The 15,168-nt window shown below is 44.4% G+C and overlaps 1 long non-coding RNA gene and 1 pseudogene across 1 annotated transcript; both read left to right on the top strand.

Moving 5' to 3' along the window:
* The first annotated feature begins 1,776 nt into the window (after positions 1-1,776).
* Positions 1,777-2,422, top strand: LOC123073937 (uncharacterized). The gene is made up of 3 exons (XR_006435800.1): positions 1,777-2,018; positions 2,098-2,180; positions 2,284-2,422. It is a non-coding gene; the product is annotated as an uncharacterized lncRNA (long non-coding RNA).
* Positions 2,423-2,515: 93 nt separating this feature from the next.
* Positions 2,516-7,431, top strand: LOC123076097 (uncharacterized; annotated as a pseudogene).
* The last annotated feature ends 7,737 nt before the right edge of the window (positions 7,432-15,168 follow it).

Here is a 15,168-nt window from a genome sequence, read left to right as displayed (position 1 = left end):
TGGGGGATGACCTCGGTATGTACTGTTTCAGCATATGATTAGCACTCTCGCTACGCTGTGTGCTTGTCATTCCAGCACAAAAAATTCCCTTGAAATACGGCTTTGCCCACATGGCCCTCTTATCATATAGTCTGACCATATACTCATTATCACTGACATTGAACCTGTTCACGAGGGACAACCATTTGGATTCGAACTCATCGACACACATCACATCGTTGACTAGCTTGTTGAATTCCTTCTTGAACCCAGAAGACTTGTTGTACACATGGCCAATATTTCCTTTAACGTCCCGGAGGACATGCCATTTACACCATCTGTGCTTAGTGTTCGGGAGAGCACTCTCAATCGCACCTTTCATAGCTAAAACTTGATCTGAAAGATGAACAAATGCACATATATATAAACATGAGATCACAGGCTAATCATGATGTGTAGGATTTTTGTGATCAAATAGGTGTGTTAATTAGATTAACCAATACCTGTTAGGATCGTCACGGGATGCTTGTCATTCATCAGAGCCACAAAAGTCTTAAACAGCCAATTAAAAGCAGCTTCAGTTTCCTCTCGCATTAGTGCACCACCAAATATAACAGACTGGAAGTGGTTGTTTACCCCGACAAACAAGGCAAACGGCATATTATACAAATTGGTCTTGTATGTTGTGTCGAAGGTAACGACGTCACCAAGGTGCCGATATATACGTTGTCTCATCGGGCCACTTTCTCCACGAGAAACCGTAAACGGATGATTATTTTGTGGGTCGGCGTGTTTTAATAGTCTGCTAGAGTTGCTCTAACAGTCTCTTTTGCACCATACTTCTGTAATGAGATCATTTCAAAGCAGTCGAATTGTATGCATCATATGGGATGCTGACGATGGACAGGTGGACTTGTGTTATGGTTTATGGAAGAGGTAATTACAACACTGGTGCTTGAACTTGCCACGAATGTGCACTTTAGTGCCTGAACTTGAAAAATACATTGAACTGGTTCTATAACTTGGCATGGACATGCAAATACAGTTCACATCTTATATGTATACGTCCACGGCCCTGACGAGGCACCCCAAGTGTCTTGGTTTATGTGGAAAAACCCCTGGAATTGTTTCTGGACTCTGGACTCGCCGGAGCCGGAGGAGGAGGAGGAGCAACCGGGGGAGAGGAGGGAGAGGAGCTGGCTCCGATGGAGGCGGAGGAGGTGGAGCTGCCGGAGTAGGAGCTGCCAGGCCCAACATGGAGCAGGCAGAGGCGGAGTTCGCCGTCGCCCAATAGAAGGAGATTGCTGAGCAGCAGGCCATCCTGGAGTCCATCCAGGATGGGGCCTATGTGAAGGCCAACCGGGCGTTCCTCCGGCAGGAGCAGGCGGCGTCCGACGCGCTCTTCATCAAATTTGACGCGGAGATAGAGAAGGAGGAGGCTGGAGCGGAGCCGTCGGAGCTGCAGCTACCGCCATGCTGCTGGAGCCGGGCACAGAGATTGTCGACATCTGGGATGACGAGTAGCTAAGTGATCGACCTAGTACGTAGGTTTATTTTATTTGCATGTCTTTGTATGGATTTAAGAATCTAGTATAAGATCAAAACTCGTGAAATTTGAGGCATGCCCAGTCACTACCCGTGGACGCATCCCGGCGTGTCCACGGGCGTTTGAGGGGCCATATTTGACATATCCAGCTGTAGATGCTCTAATAATCTATTTTACATCGAGTTGGAGGTTTTTGGTGATGTAAAAATTCACCTTTTGACGATGTAAATTTTACTCAAGCATAAATTGATTGCATCATCCCTATTGAACATGCTCCGAGTAAAATGCTAGGTTTCACCCGCGCCGCCGTTCCTCTCGACCCGCAGCGGCCCCGCAATTGATCACGTCCTCTGCCGCCGGGCACGTCTATCGAGCTCCTACTCCAGCAGATCGACGTCGCCGGACCCGTCTATCCCGTCTCGCCGCCTCTTGGCTCTACCTCGCCGCCGACTAGCTTCGATAAGAGGCCCTGGGCGGGCGGCCCTGTCCAAACGTATCCACACTCAACAATCTAGCCTATCAACTTCGTATAATGTTTGTACTGCTAATGACGACTCAGATTTCTTCTCCAGGCTAGAAAGATGCAGATCGAGCGAGGGGATGTTCAACCTGGAAGCTCGAATAAACGACGCAAAAAAAATGCGCATAAGTAGCGGTGAGGATTGATTTCAATTTTGCTACTCTCTTTTCTGCAAGTACGATTTGTACTATATATAGCACTCGAACAGAGCTGTGTTTAATAATGCTTCCCGAATTAGAAACTATGATTCGAGTCAATCCTCTCGAAGAGGAATTCGGCACCTCAAGTGATTCCGGTGAAGGTGCCTGGAGTCTACTCACCGAAGAAGTCGCGGCACACATTGATGACAGTGTTGTGTCGCTCGCTTCATTCCATAAAGATAATCGTGGTTATACAAGTTGGCTTTGGTTGCAAATTTGTACCTGATCATTAGTTACGTTGCTTGTGACTGAAAAATTGAAATCACGATCTGTGCAGGAAAGTCGGTGTATTTTGCGTGCACGGGCATAATTATTGAGAGCAATTCAACTACTACAAGTTAATTTCTTGACTTCGTTAAGTTTGCTTAGATCTACTGATGATGATAGCAAGATCTTTCAAGATATGATGGTTGGTACTGCCAATTTTCCTGTGCTCTGTTTGTTGCTTGCTGATTTGCCATCATGGTAACCATTCTGCGAACTCATGTGTATTCATGTTGTGGTGCTTTATTACCATTGCAGATTAAAGTGCGCCTTCCGAATAATCATCTTTCCATGGGATGGTTGGAATACTATGACTTAAATTACAATGTTGCTGTTATCAGCGTCGCGGCCTTCCATGTTTTTCGCGCAGCATTTCTAGATCATCAGCGGCAATTTGAGTCTCATAGTGAAGTAGTTGCTGTTGGGCGTTGCTTCGACTCAGGCAAATTAATGGTCACAACTGGGATGTTGACTGACAATGGGAAGAGAATTTACCGCGAGGAGCTTGCGATCTCCACATGTGAAATTACTATGGTGCACAGTTCATTTCTCTCTTTACTTATCTGCATGTAATAAATTAATAATGTCATGTTATCAGTGGCTACCAACATATGCATCTTTTTAGAGATTTCACTACAAAATACATACGGGTGTATATAGACATATTTTTAGAGTGTAGATTCACTCATTTTGCTCCGTATCTAGTCCATAGTGGAATCTCTAAAAAGACTTATATTTAGGAACGGAGGAAGTATATCTTTTGGGGGCACTAAAAGTATCGCTCTTTTCAGTTATGCAAACCTTGTTCAGGATCACTAAATTTGTGTGCTTGCCTGAACTTCACTTTATTCTTTTGCTAGACTGGAGTTGGAGGGCCCCTTTTTTATTTTAATGGTGACTTTGTCGGGATGAACTTTTATTCTAAGGAAGAGACTCCATTCCTACCAAGGAATAAAATTCTTGAACTTTTGATGCATTTTAGGAGAACACCCCCGTGCTGGTATGTCTTCTACACGCATCAGATACAGAATCTCTGATTGGCTTATACTCCTTCCGTTCCTAAATATAAGTCTTTCTAGATATTTCAATATAGACTACATACGGATGTATATAGATGTAGTTTAGAGTGTAGATTCACTTATTTTGCTCCGTATGTAGCCCATATTGAAATCTCTAAAAAGACTGATATTTAGGAACGGAGGGAGTACATGCTTCTTTATCCTTCCCTGTTTGAGCTTACTAGTTTGTATGCACTTGGAACATACATGCTTAGGAAAAATGGAAATGATGGAAAGTTCAATCTAGATTGCACTTGGTATAATAGTGGTCTCTTGCTCTTTATGAGGTAGATAAATTTGCATCATACACTCTTTGGTTAATTTGCTATAACTGTCACCTCTAGTCGCATTCTATGCTGGATAACAGCAGGCGTAGTCTAACCAAAGCAATATCTGGATAACCGTAGGACATCTCGTTCCAGAGAAACGTGTGGTTTCTGAACCCATTGAGATGACCCAAGAATTTCGCTGTTTCGATTTTGCTTGTTGCGAACTTATTGTTCATGCTGGAGTTTCCAGGGAGCTGACTACACATCAACAAACATAGGAAGTGAAGTACTGAACAATAATATTGCACATCAACAGCCGAGGTTGGGCGGAAACAAATTCAAACTTCATACATAACTGTACTAGAAACCATGTTAAATGTCAAACAATTTTGAAATGTGTGGGTCTGCGCCAATATGATGGCTTATTAGCTGTTTTGATGCTTTTGTAGCTTATAATGGCATTTGGTAGGTGATCTACATTTGAGAGCATTTGCCTTTATAACAAATTGGTTATTTGCTCCTTGTGTAACTGAACAAGTAGCAGAGTTACCTTAACACTTGCATCCATATCACCAGTCTTGTCAAGCCCGTCTTACAGTTGTCGTGTACTCGATGAGGAGTCTGGTGTCCATGTTGAACCTATTATACTTGTTTAAATGGGAAGTAGTCAAGGTTCCTTTAGTATTGATATTGTATTTTCACCATTTTCTTTGTTGTTGAAATTTTTAGTACCATCTGGGTTCAATTCCTATTTTTTTCATCTTGCCACTGTTTGGCACTTCAGTTTTATAGTTCTTTGGTAGTGATGCATACCTATGATCTATGTTTTACTCTTGTGGATTTACTCATGAGTATATCGCATTTTGCTACAGGGACACAAGTAAGAAAAGAGGTAGTAAAACTGAAAGAGGCGCAAGCAAGGCACGAGTATCTCCTGAATCTCACAAGTCCGATTTAGAAGGCAAGGAAAATAGACTCGCTCCTTAAAAACAGTTAAATTATGCACTGTCAGCCAATTCATCATCATCAATGTTATTTTCGATGATCATCTGTATAATCCTTATCAGCAGTACACATCTTTAGTTTTAAGCATATACTTATTATGATACTATCATATAATAGCATGTGCTATTTAGTTCATACTAAGTATATGGATATGCTATGTAAGTTTGTGAGAATACACACCTGACCTTCATAGTGCTTTTCGGTGTTCTAAGTTATGCTTATTCCTTGTTTCGTCTTTTCCATTTTAGGCAGCTCAAGGCAGGAGATGGAAAATAAAAAGCACAAACCTTCCATATGTACTATATGTGACCCAGAACTTAATTCAGGTTGGGTCATTTATAATGTTACATGTTGATCATTGGTCACGCATGGTCACTAATTGCTTCACCCTGTGGCAATAGGACTCGAGGATACATTACTAGAGAGTCTGCCTTCTATTCGTCGGTGGCCGTATGACTGGGGTCTCGGTGAGTTGTTGCTTTCAGTTTTCTTCATCATCATTAACGCATTGGTCATTGATCACTTTACCATGTTGTGCAGTATCCCTGGATGCTAGAAGAGATATGTTCAGGTCACGTGGTTACCCCTTACCAGTTCTGGAGGACGGTGAGTTATTTCTTTTTCTTTTACTGATTACTCTATTTTGTTGCACATTTGACTACTCTTTTCAGCACCCCCTTAACTATTGTGCCATGTTTCTGTAACCAGATGGCAAGCGTCTGTGTTATAGTTTTGAGGAGGAATTTAGTGAAGATATCTGGAACAAAGTCACGAAAAGAGTAGCTTCAAATGTCTCGAGTTGTTGTCGCACTTGCTTCATTCAGAGGTAATCGTACTCATTGTAAGCTCATTATTTTCGGTATCTTTTTCTTCTGTTTCGTCACTAACTGATGTTCTTAATTATTAACTTTCGTAGGAGAAGCGAGGCTTTTTGCTTGCACAGGTGTATTCATAGACTGCAATGGGTTCACCACAAGAGTTCTGACCTCGGGGAATTTGATTAGAAGTAATGACGATGAAAGCAAGGTTGCTGATAACTTAAAGGTTATTACTCTTATAATAAATGTTTAAATACCCCTTTTCTTGTTCATTTGAATACTGCATTACTCTCACCGTATATCGTTAATTGCAGATTGAAGTGCACCTTCCAGATAAACGACATGTCCCAGGGATGTTGCAACATTACGATCTGCATTATAATGTTGCCGTCATCATCATAAATAAATTTCGCTGTACTCGGACAGCAATTATTGACAATAAGGTGAAAATTGGCACTCATTCGGAGGTACTAGCCATAGGGCGTGTCTATGAATCAGGAAAATTAATGGCTGCAAGTGGGGTAGTGATCAACAAAGAAAGTGAACTCGACTGTAAAGATCTTAGGATCTCCACTTGTCAAATCACAAAGGTATGATGTGTTAGTTTCACTGTATTTTATTTTTAGGGTGGAAGTATTTTCAGTTTAATCCATCAGCATATCTGCATAGCTTACAAGTATCATGTTTTTTCTACTGGTTACGTTTGTCTTGTGCTAGGCTGGGATTGGAGGCCCTCTTATAGATTCTAATGCAAACTTTATTGGGATGAACTTCCATGGCTTGGAAGAAACTCCCTACACACCACGGGATACAATTCTGAAACTCTTGGAGAATTTTGATGCAGAAGGGTATGTTTTCAATAATTATGTAGGTTTTTGTGTGGCATGCAAGTTTTTTTCATGTGCATGATATTCAGGCTTGAGTGAAGTACAGTTGCCTCCACAAGATGTGTGCTATCATTTTATTCATCTATAATTGATTTTTGGGTCATCATACCCTGGAATAAAACTGATGTGCATCTGGTAAACAATATACATACAGTATCATGTGCCATTTGATTCTAGCTTACAGACTGATATTAAATATGCATCATATTACAGTATCATGTGCATAACACTAATTAATTCAGCCTGGAATTCATGTCTATTGCTTGATTTGTTTGTTTGTTTATTTGTTTGTTTATCTTGCTTGTTCATGTTCCTTTTAGTTTGAGCACATGCCAGTTTGTAAGTCTTAACTTGATTTTGCACTTCTTCATTTCGCCTCTTCTTGTCTTGGCATATGATGATATGAACTGGCCAACCTTACATGATTTTGAGATATTGTTGTATATGTTAAAACTAAAAACAGTTTCTTTTGGTTTATGTGTAGGACTGCTGACAATATTACAACAGTTCCTAGCCCAAACAGGTATTTTTGATTAGTTATGCATTCAGTAGGACCTTGATTCTGATATGCACGATTCATGAACATATTTATGATTTCGTCTTAACAGATGGCATGTGCCTAAGCCATATTGGTGCTATCCTTCGTGGCATGAACGAAAGGAGGGAACAGATTTACTGGAATTTCTTGATCAAGAATTCCGCTATGACTAACGTGAATTGTTATAGCCATGCCTGTATTGTCAACATGTTGACCGAGTCTGCTTGTGAAGCTGATCCTGTGTAGTAAGCATCAGTGGTACTTGCAAACACTTTTTCATGTATATTTGCCCGGTAAATTTAAATTAACAAAGCCATCAATCGGCCGTTATTACAACGGGCAACAGACCTAGGGCATCTCTAACCGATCCCCCATATTCAGAGGAGGATACGGTAGAGTATCTTTAGTGGAGGATAATTTTGCTCCTCTAAGGTGGCCGGACCTAACCGGTCCCCTATATTTGGAAGATAATTTTTTTCTTAGTTCTTTTAGCCAGCCACACACATTTCAACAATTGCATACTATTTCATCAATCATTTGAATGATTCAAATTCAACATGCTTAACAACAAAAACCATGAACACACATATAGTTGCATGGATCGAGCAATTCAAATTAAAACATGCAAATAGTTCATCCAAAAGACCCCATTCATAACTAAAAACTAATTGCATAGACTAGTAGGTGTGTTTTTAAACATTTTGTAATGAAAATTGACTATAAATGCATAGAAAGAACCTAAAAGTGCCATAGGGGTGGTACACAAACGACATTTCGAAATCCAATGCACCATGCATCATCTGTTGGATTTATGTTGTTGCAAGATGTTCACGACGCGTTGAGGACGAGGTCTGTTATGCAGGAGTATGTAGGATGGAAAGATATGACGTGATAACTGACTGACACGACTTTGTTTTTGAAATTAAACACCCCCATGATACCATCGCACTAAACATATGACCGTGTACAGGGCTGAGGTTACATGCACAATTACAAATATATTGTGCATCACAAGAGTCTAACATGGTACAACCTATAACACACTTATGTGCGATCCTTCCTTCCACTTGACTTTCCCTCAAAAATCATTCCCTCCAACTAGCCTTTCCTCGAAAATATATCTTCCCTCCAAAGTAGCATTCCCTACAGCTAGCCGAGCCTTTCCCTCAAAAAAATTCCTTCCCTCCAGAACGTTTGTAAGGCCCGCTTGATTAACCCCAGCCCCTCCGTAAATACAACCTATCCTTATAAGTGTGACCACAAGATCAGTCTAGATCTGCGCGTCTAGTTCCTTGTTGAGTCGGAGATGCAATCTAAGATTGTGTTAGTTGTACTAGTACAACTTTTAGTGTTCTTATCCGGATTAAAACTGCGGGCCATTCTATCTAGGGTTCTAGTATGGTTAGGATTTTCTAGTATGGGTATGATGTTCTAATTAAATGAAAGGTCATAAGATCTAATCTATCAGCTAATTAATCCTTTTTACTTTATTGACGAGCTTCTTAGTTGTCCAAACTTTTTTTCATGGAAATTGTTTCTCCAGACTTTGATCCTATGTTGTTCTGGTTCAGTTATTATGCCCTTTCATATTGATTTTCCTCTGGAGTAAATTGTGCTGACAATGTACAAATTAGTAGTTTAATTACTTCATATAATAGCAAGTACGTACATGTTTAATTGTCCGCATCGTTGTATAGGAGCCGTGAAAAGCTCACCAACGGGATTGGACCAACATGTAAGCAGCCACATCCCCACCTCTGGTCCCATATAGAAGCAGCCACGTCTGCAAATTCTGGGCCCATATGTCAGCAGCGTTGACCGGTCAAAACTAACGCCCAACTTATTACTGACGGGCACTGTCGGCGATAAAACCTGGGTTGTTAGTGTCACGTCAGCAGATTATGGGCCCGTATGTCAGACACGTTAATTGGTCAAACATGGTTGTTTGGTTGTTAGTGTCGGGATGTATCGTCACTAAAAACTACGATGAGGGACGAGCAGGTAGTATACTGTGACAGTTCTAGTGACATTGTTAGGCCATCGCAGAAGGTAGCTTCGGCGATTATTTTCTATTCATCACCTAAAATGCGATCTTGCGTAACGAAAAAAGTGGCACCGTCAAAATTTTATTTTTCTTGATGGCGCTTCCGTGCCAGTCGGGGTGACAGCCAAAGAAATATCATCGGGTTTTTTCGTGATGAAAAACTATTATACGTGACACAAGTGAAACATTGCAAAATAGAGTAAATTTTGTAGTGTGCTTCATTGAATGTCTTGGTGAAGGAACGCTCTGGGAAGTCACTCTACCGCTGGATCCACGTTCCCACGCCGCCGTAGGCCCCACTGAATCATGTGCCCACACGAGTTAGGGCTGCCCCGCACCATTAGGGGCCGCGTCAGGAGGCTTCCTTGGTATTCAGATGAATAGCAAAGATTTGCAGAACGCGGCGATTCGGCTCCCGAGCTCAGATGCTCCCGTAATCCTCGTCGTCCACCTGAGTCTTGGGATCTGAAAAATTCGGTTTGACGAGGCGCAGTGAAAATGAGAAAATCTGTCGTACATCGGTTATACAGTAGAGAACAGTGGACCTTTCGTGGGCCCAAACCGTATGGCCGTCTGCGCCCGCGCGCGCGGCGTCCTGATCCGTGGCACAGAACGTCGGCTTTTGTGCTGAGCCGAGGACTTAACTGGGCCGTTGGGAATCCACGTGCGCACACATGAGCAGGGTCCATCCCTATCCCCACCGGATCCAGTCGCACCCCCACTCAGCCGTCTCTTGCCCCAATCCGAGTACTCTTTGGACCTGCGGCGGCTGCTTGAATCCCGGCGTAGCAGTGATGGAAGCCGGCCTTGAATTCTTGCAGGATACCGTCGACCGGTAAGTGGATCTGTCTCCCGCATGAATCTATTAATCTCCTTATTTTTGTTTTTTTATTTGACGGCATGCTTGGGCAAGATAACTGAATCGATGAATTGTCCACCCTCCATTGTTTGTTTTTTTCTTTCAGATTTCTCGTCCAGGAGGTTTGTCGACAGCCTTGAACACCCAGATCCAGTACCCCTTGCATTGTTAACGCCTGACGAAGCGAATCCAGCCGGCCAGGAAGCCCGGAATGTTGCATCTGGATGCGGCAGCAAGTTGACGGTGGTGGCGCTGGTAGGCCGAGCTGCGGCGACCGACGGTAGCGGGAGATATCACCCACTGCGTCCGCGCAATCTATTGACAGGGTAACCCAGAAACACTTGGATGGACGAAGAGGATAATTGTTTTGTGTTGTTTACCGCTGTACGTTCATTGACATGCTCAGCCTGGGGCTATATTAATTTATTTTTGGTCTCACTTGAATTAATGATGAAGCTAACTGAAAGCTTAGGCCTGTTACATATGCATATTGTTATATGATGATTAGGTGGCACAACATTTTAAAATTTGTCTGATGTACATGTGAAAAGTTTCATATGTAGTAACGGTTAGCATTAAAAATTCAGGTTGGATTAGTTTATGTGCTCAAGAGAAACTAATAATTTTCTTGTGGAGGAGGCATCAGGCATTACAAATCATTGAACATTAAGTTGTTTTCTTTTTTAGTTCTACCTCCTAGCTATGTAGAAAAGATATCATGTATTGCTGCAATTGAAATCTTGAACTAATTGCTAAGTTGACCAATTATGCATTGGTACTAAATATGCACATAGATGTACAGTAGCATTTCTGACTAAAATTGGATTTTGGTTCTCACCAAATCACTAGTTTTTGCTTTGAAATGATCATTCACATGGCAGGCCCAAAAGGTACTCCCTCCGTAAACTAATATAAGAGCGTTTACATCACTACTTTAGTGATCTAAACGCTCTTATATTAGTTTACAGAGGGAGTACTTGGTAAGCTCAAAGATTACAAGTCTCCAGGAGAAGCCCTCGGATTTGGGTGTTAAGCCGAAGAACCACAAGGTCAGGCCAGGTTGACTGAGTTAGGTTGAATATTCAGTATGTGCACACCTCTGCATATCATATTAGGTTGAATATTCACCACATCACTATCATGTTCTGGTTTGTACTTTCCAGCTACCATACCTGTGCATATCATTGATTTTTTTCATATTGTTACTTGGTGATGCTCAAATTTATTATATGTGCAATTTTCAAATCTAAATTGCTCTTAAGTAAGCCAGTTTCCAATAAAATGATTTATGAGAAAGATTTTGGCTGCCATAGATGTGCATATTATTTGTTTTCATCATTTTATTACCCGATGATGACCAAATTTACCTTGCAACTTCGGATCTGAATTGCAGTTCTAAAACTAAGCATGTTCTCTAAATAAGAGTTGTGAGAATGACTGTGCAACAGGAGAACCCCTGTTGGTTAAAAGGAATTATCCTTCTGTCTTGTGGCACATGTCTGCCGGCCTGAAAGCTTTGGTGGTGAGCGGGGTTCCTTTCGCCGAGAAAAGGGACGGGTTAGGATTTGAGGACCGCCTGGCAATTCTGCCTGGTGGTAGAATGGCAGGCAATGGGGAGGTTGATTTTGTGGGCACTAACGGTGCTTGTCGTGAAGAGAGTGGTGGCCGGTCTGCAAGTGTGAATGCCCTACACGGTTTAGCTGCACCAGATAAGCAGAGAGGTCTCGAACGTCCAACTAACAGCAGAGAGAAGGTTCCTTACGAGAGGCTGAGCAAGCGAAAATGTTTCTGCAGCATTTGTCGGCGCGAAGGTCACAAGCGAACCACCTGCCTTTAACTGGGGATGACCCCAAGAAATGACAAAAACATGGCAAATGCAAGAACTGTGGGATGGAAGGACACCAACGGAACACGTGCACACGGCCGCTTGTTATAGCTGAGAAAAATTTCATGCTTGATTCTGTAGATTGCAAAACTCTGTAAACTGAGGATTTTCTGGTGTGTTTCAGCGAGCATTTGCTCCACGCTTGTTCCTTTGATTCAATACACAGTAGACATGTTGAATTAATGAGTAAACTTTGTTATTGTAGATCAATAAATTGTTGGGGTTCACATTTCTGAAAGCTTAAATTGTCCACGTTTGAAAGTTTTTGAGTGACATGCCTGATGTGGAGTTGAGTATTTCCTACTATGGTCATCACACGTGTAATTACTTAATCTAGCCATGGCATGCAGCTTGACATGACGCCAGTTTGTGCGCCTTGGCTTTCAAAATTTGAACCGGGTAAATGCAGTTTGTGTAGAGCTGGCTGGTGGACGCCACCCCGCTGCACTAGCTGGACTGCGAGCCATTCTTTTGATTCGGCATCCACTGGTAGAGTTTGGAAAAAAAAAAAAGATCCCAGCTTCCCCTGCTCATGGCTCCATCTGTGTTTGAATCGGCTGCAAGTGGGACGACGGGAGACACTGATGGCGGTGGTCGGAAGCAGAATGGAGAAGTAGTACAGGAAAACAACTGAGCCGTTTGCTTGGTTTCTATTCCGCCTTGACCAAACGGCTGCCTACACATTTAATGCACCTGCATGTCTAGTTTTTATTAATTCCCATACATCTACTCTACACAGATGAATACGCCATCAGGCACATATCCACATGAGAGCTGACGGGAGAGATTTCGGGAGCATCTGAGCCCGTGCTCAGAAACGAATATCCGAGATTTGTTGATGTATATAACTATATATATTGTAGCTATATTTGCTGTATATTGCTGGTATTCAGGGCAAAAATAATTCAATGAATACCAAGGAGGACTTGATTCTGACACCACCCGAGCATCATGAAACAGAGGATGGAGGCTTGCCCCACCGCCCTGAAGCCGCTTTTGTAGCTTCTTCAGTCTGACACCTTACTATGTCTCAAATACTCCCTCCGTTTCTAAATACAAGCTTTTTTTAATATTTCAATGCGGACTACATATGGAGCAAAATAAGTAAATCTACACTTTAAAATGCGTCTATATGCATGCATATGTAGTCTGTATTGAAATTTCTAAAAAGACTTATATTTAGAAACGAAGGGAGCATTTCTTAACCCACGGGTATTTTTCTTTCTTCGTTCATTCTTTTCTGGCCTGTCAGTTTGCACATCAAGCGAGGTTCGATATACCGAACACCCGTGACTCCGTGAGCTTGCGTTGCCTGCCTGACCGCCGACCGAGCACCATGGAAATTGCCGTCACCTCCACCTAGTTGGCACGTTGGCGCGTGCAGCCAAGCCAACATTCGTCGTCCTCCGCTTCCAAGCATCTCCAGCCGTTCGGCCCCCAGGGCACCGAAAATGAGCGGCCTGGGGGCGAACCGGCGCTAGATTGGGTCTTGGGGTTCGTTTCTCTCCAGCCACGCCCTCAGGTGTCGCCCCCCAAAGGCGTCCCATATTCGAACTCGGTCGTTCCCGCTCAAAAAAACACAAACCGGCGATTATCGCAATAGTTCGGCGATTCGGTGCCACAGTTCGGCGATCAAATGAAAGGTCGACACGCAGTAGTTCGGCGTACAAAAAAGGAAGGACGCGGAAAGAATGCATCAAACGTCGAGCTCAACCTCCGGTGTCGTCGTCGTCGTACGTGGGCTGGGAGGAGTCGGCGCGGCTTCCGGGCTGGTCGGCGCGGCTTCTGTGCTACTGGGCGCGGCGGAGGCATCGTCGGTGGGGCTGGGCGTCGCGGAGGCATCATCAACAGTCGGGCGGGCGAGGGTGTGCGCTGGACTGGGCGCCCATGGGGGAAGGTGATGTTGGGGTTGAAGCCGCCGTGGGCGTCGCCATCGGCATAGCCCGGCGACGGCGTGCTCCATGGGTGCGGCGACGACGAGAACCCGGCCGGAGAGTCGACGCTTTGCTGGCTCCAGGCCACGTACGGGCCATGCCCACCGGGTGGATTCATCATCGCCGCGCGCGCCGCCTCGGCTTGTTCGACCGCATGCTCCGCCGCCGCCGCAGCCGCAGCGTGCGCCGCTCTCTCCCTCGCCTTCTTGTCCCTGTTGTGCCTATCGGCGGTGACGGCCTCCCGGCGCTCCACATCCGCCTTCCACTCGGCGTTGCTCATGCCGGGGGGCTTGGACAGCGGCGCCCTCGGCTTCCTTTTCTCCGCTTGGGCGACGGCGGCGGCTGTGGGATTCGTCGCGGCGCGGGGCATCACGTACTTCTTCGGCGGCGGCGGGCGGAAGGGTAGGGAGGAGGCGGGGGTTTGGCGGGAGGAATGGAGAAGAGAGGGAAGCCAGGGGAAGCGGGAGGAAACGGCGGGAAAAGGGCTTCCTGTCGCCGATAGAGCGGCCCCACGCCGATTTTCGCTTCTGCCGGCGCGCCCAGGCGACACCCGGTCGCTTGGGTTCGGGGCGGGATCGCCGGCTCTGGATTTCACCCAAACCGGCGCTAAACAAGATCCTGGGAACGCGACTGGGCCGATTTTCGACCACCGACGCTAAAAATTTGCGTGAGAGGGCCTGTTAAGGGCGCGGCCGGAGATGCTCTAAAGATCGGCTCACCCAACGCCAAAGCTTCCTGCCCCCGTGACCGAATAGCCTGCCGCGAAATGTGGATATGCAACTGTCCGAGCCGATACTGACAGGTGTGCACGCAGTATATATATATCTACTATACTCTCGTCACTTCTTGGCTTCGATCTGTGGCTCTAGACTTGCCTGTCCCAAGGCCAGACGGCAAGGTAGTAGTAGTAGCATTGACCAAGATTGATGTTTTTTTTTTTTTGAAATTGACCAAGATTGATGTAGTAGCGTGCTATTCAACTCAAGCATATGCCTCTGGTATACCGGCCGAACTCGATCGATCGGCAGGCAGTTTGAGTCGTGAAAACACAGATTTTCTGATCAATATATTGCTCTCCCTACTCTTCCCTATATACTGTATTATGTGGCTTTAGCACATCTTCAACGCTGACCCTTAAACCGTCCGCATACGTCTGAACCGCGCATTGTGTCATTCAACGCGGATCTATATATATCGGTCTGTCGAGCGGTCCGGATCATTTTTCCCTAGCAAATTGGAACCAAAAGTGAGGGGATTTTGTGGTAGTCTGTATAGCAGACATGCAGGACTCCGACACCCCGGTCCACCCAAAAGGCAGGCGGTGTCCGCGCTTTTGTAGATGCCCACCCTGTTTTCCGGCAA

This window comes from Triticum aestivum, chromosome 3D, assembly GCF_018294505.1.
Source record: "Triticum aestivum cultivar Chinese Spring chromosome 3D, IWGSC CS RefSeq v2.1, whole genome shotgun sequence".
In the NCBI taxonomy this organism is placed as follows: Eukaryota; Viridiplantae; Streptophyta; class Magnoliopsida; order Poales; family Poaceae; genus Triticum; species Triticum aestivum.
Note: the sequence above shows the minus strand (reverse complement) of the source record. Positions and strands in the feature narration are given on the sequence as shown.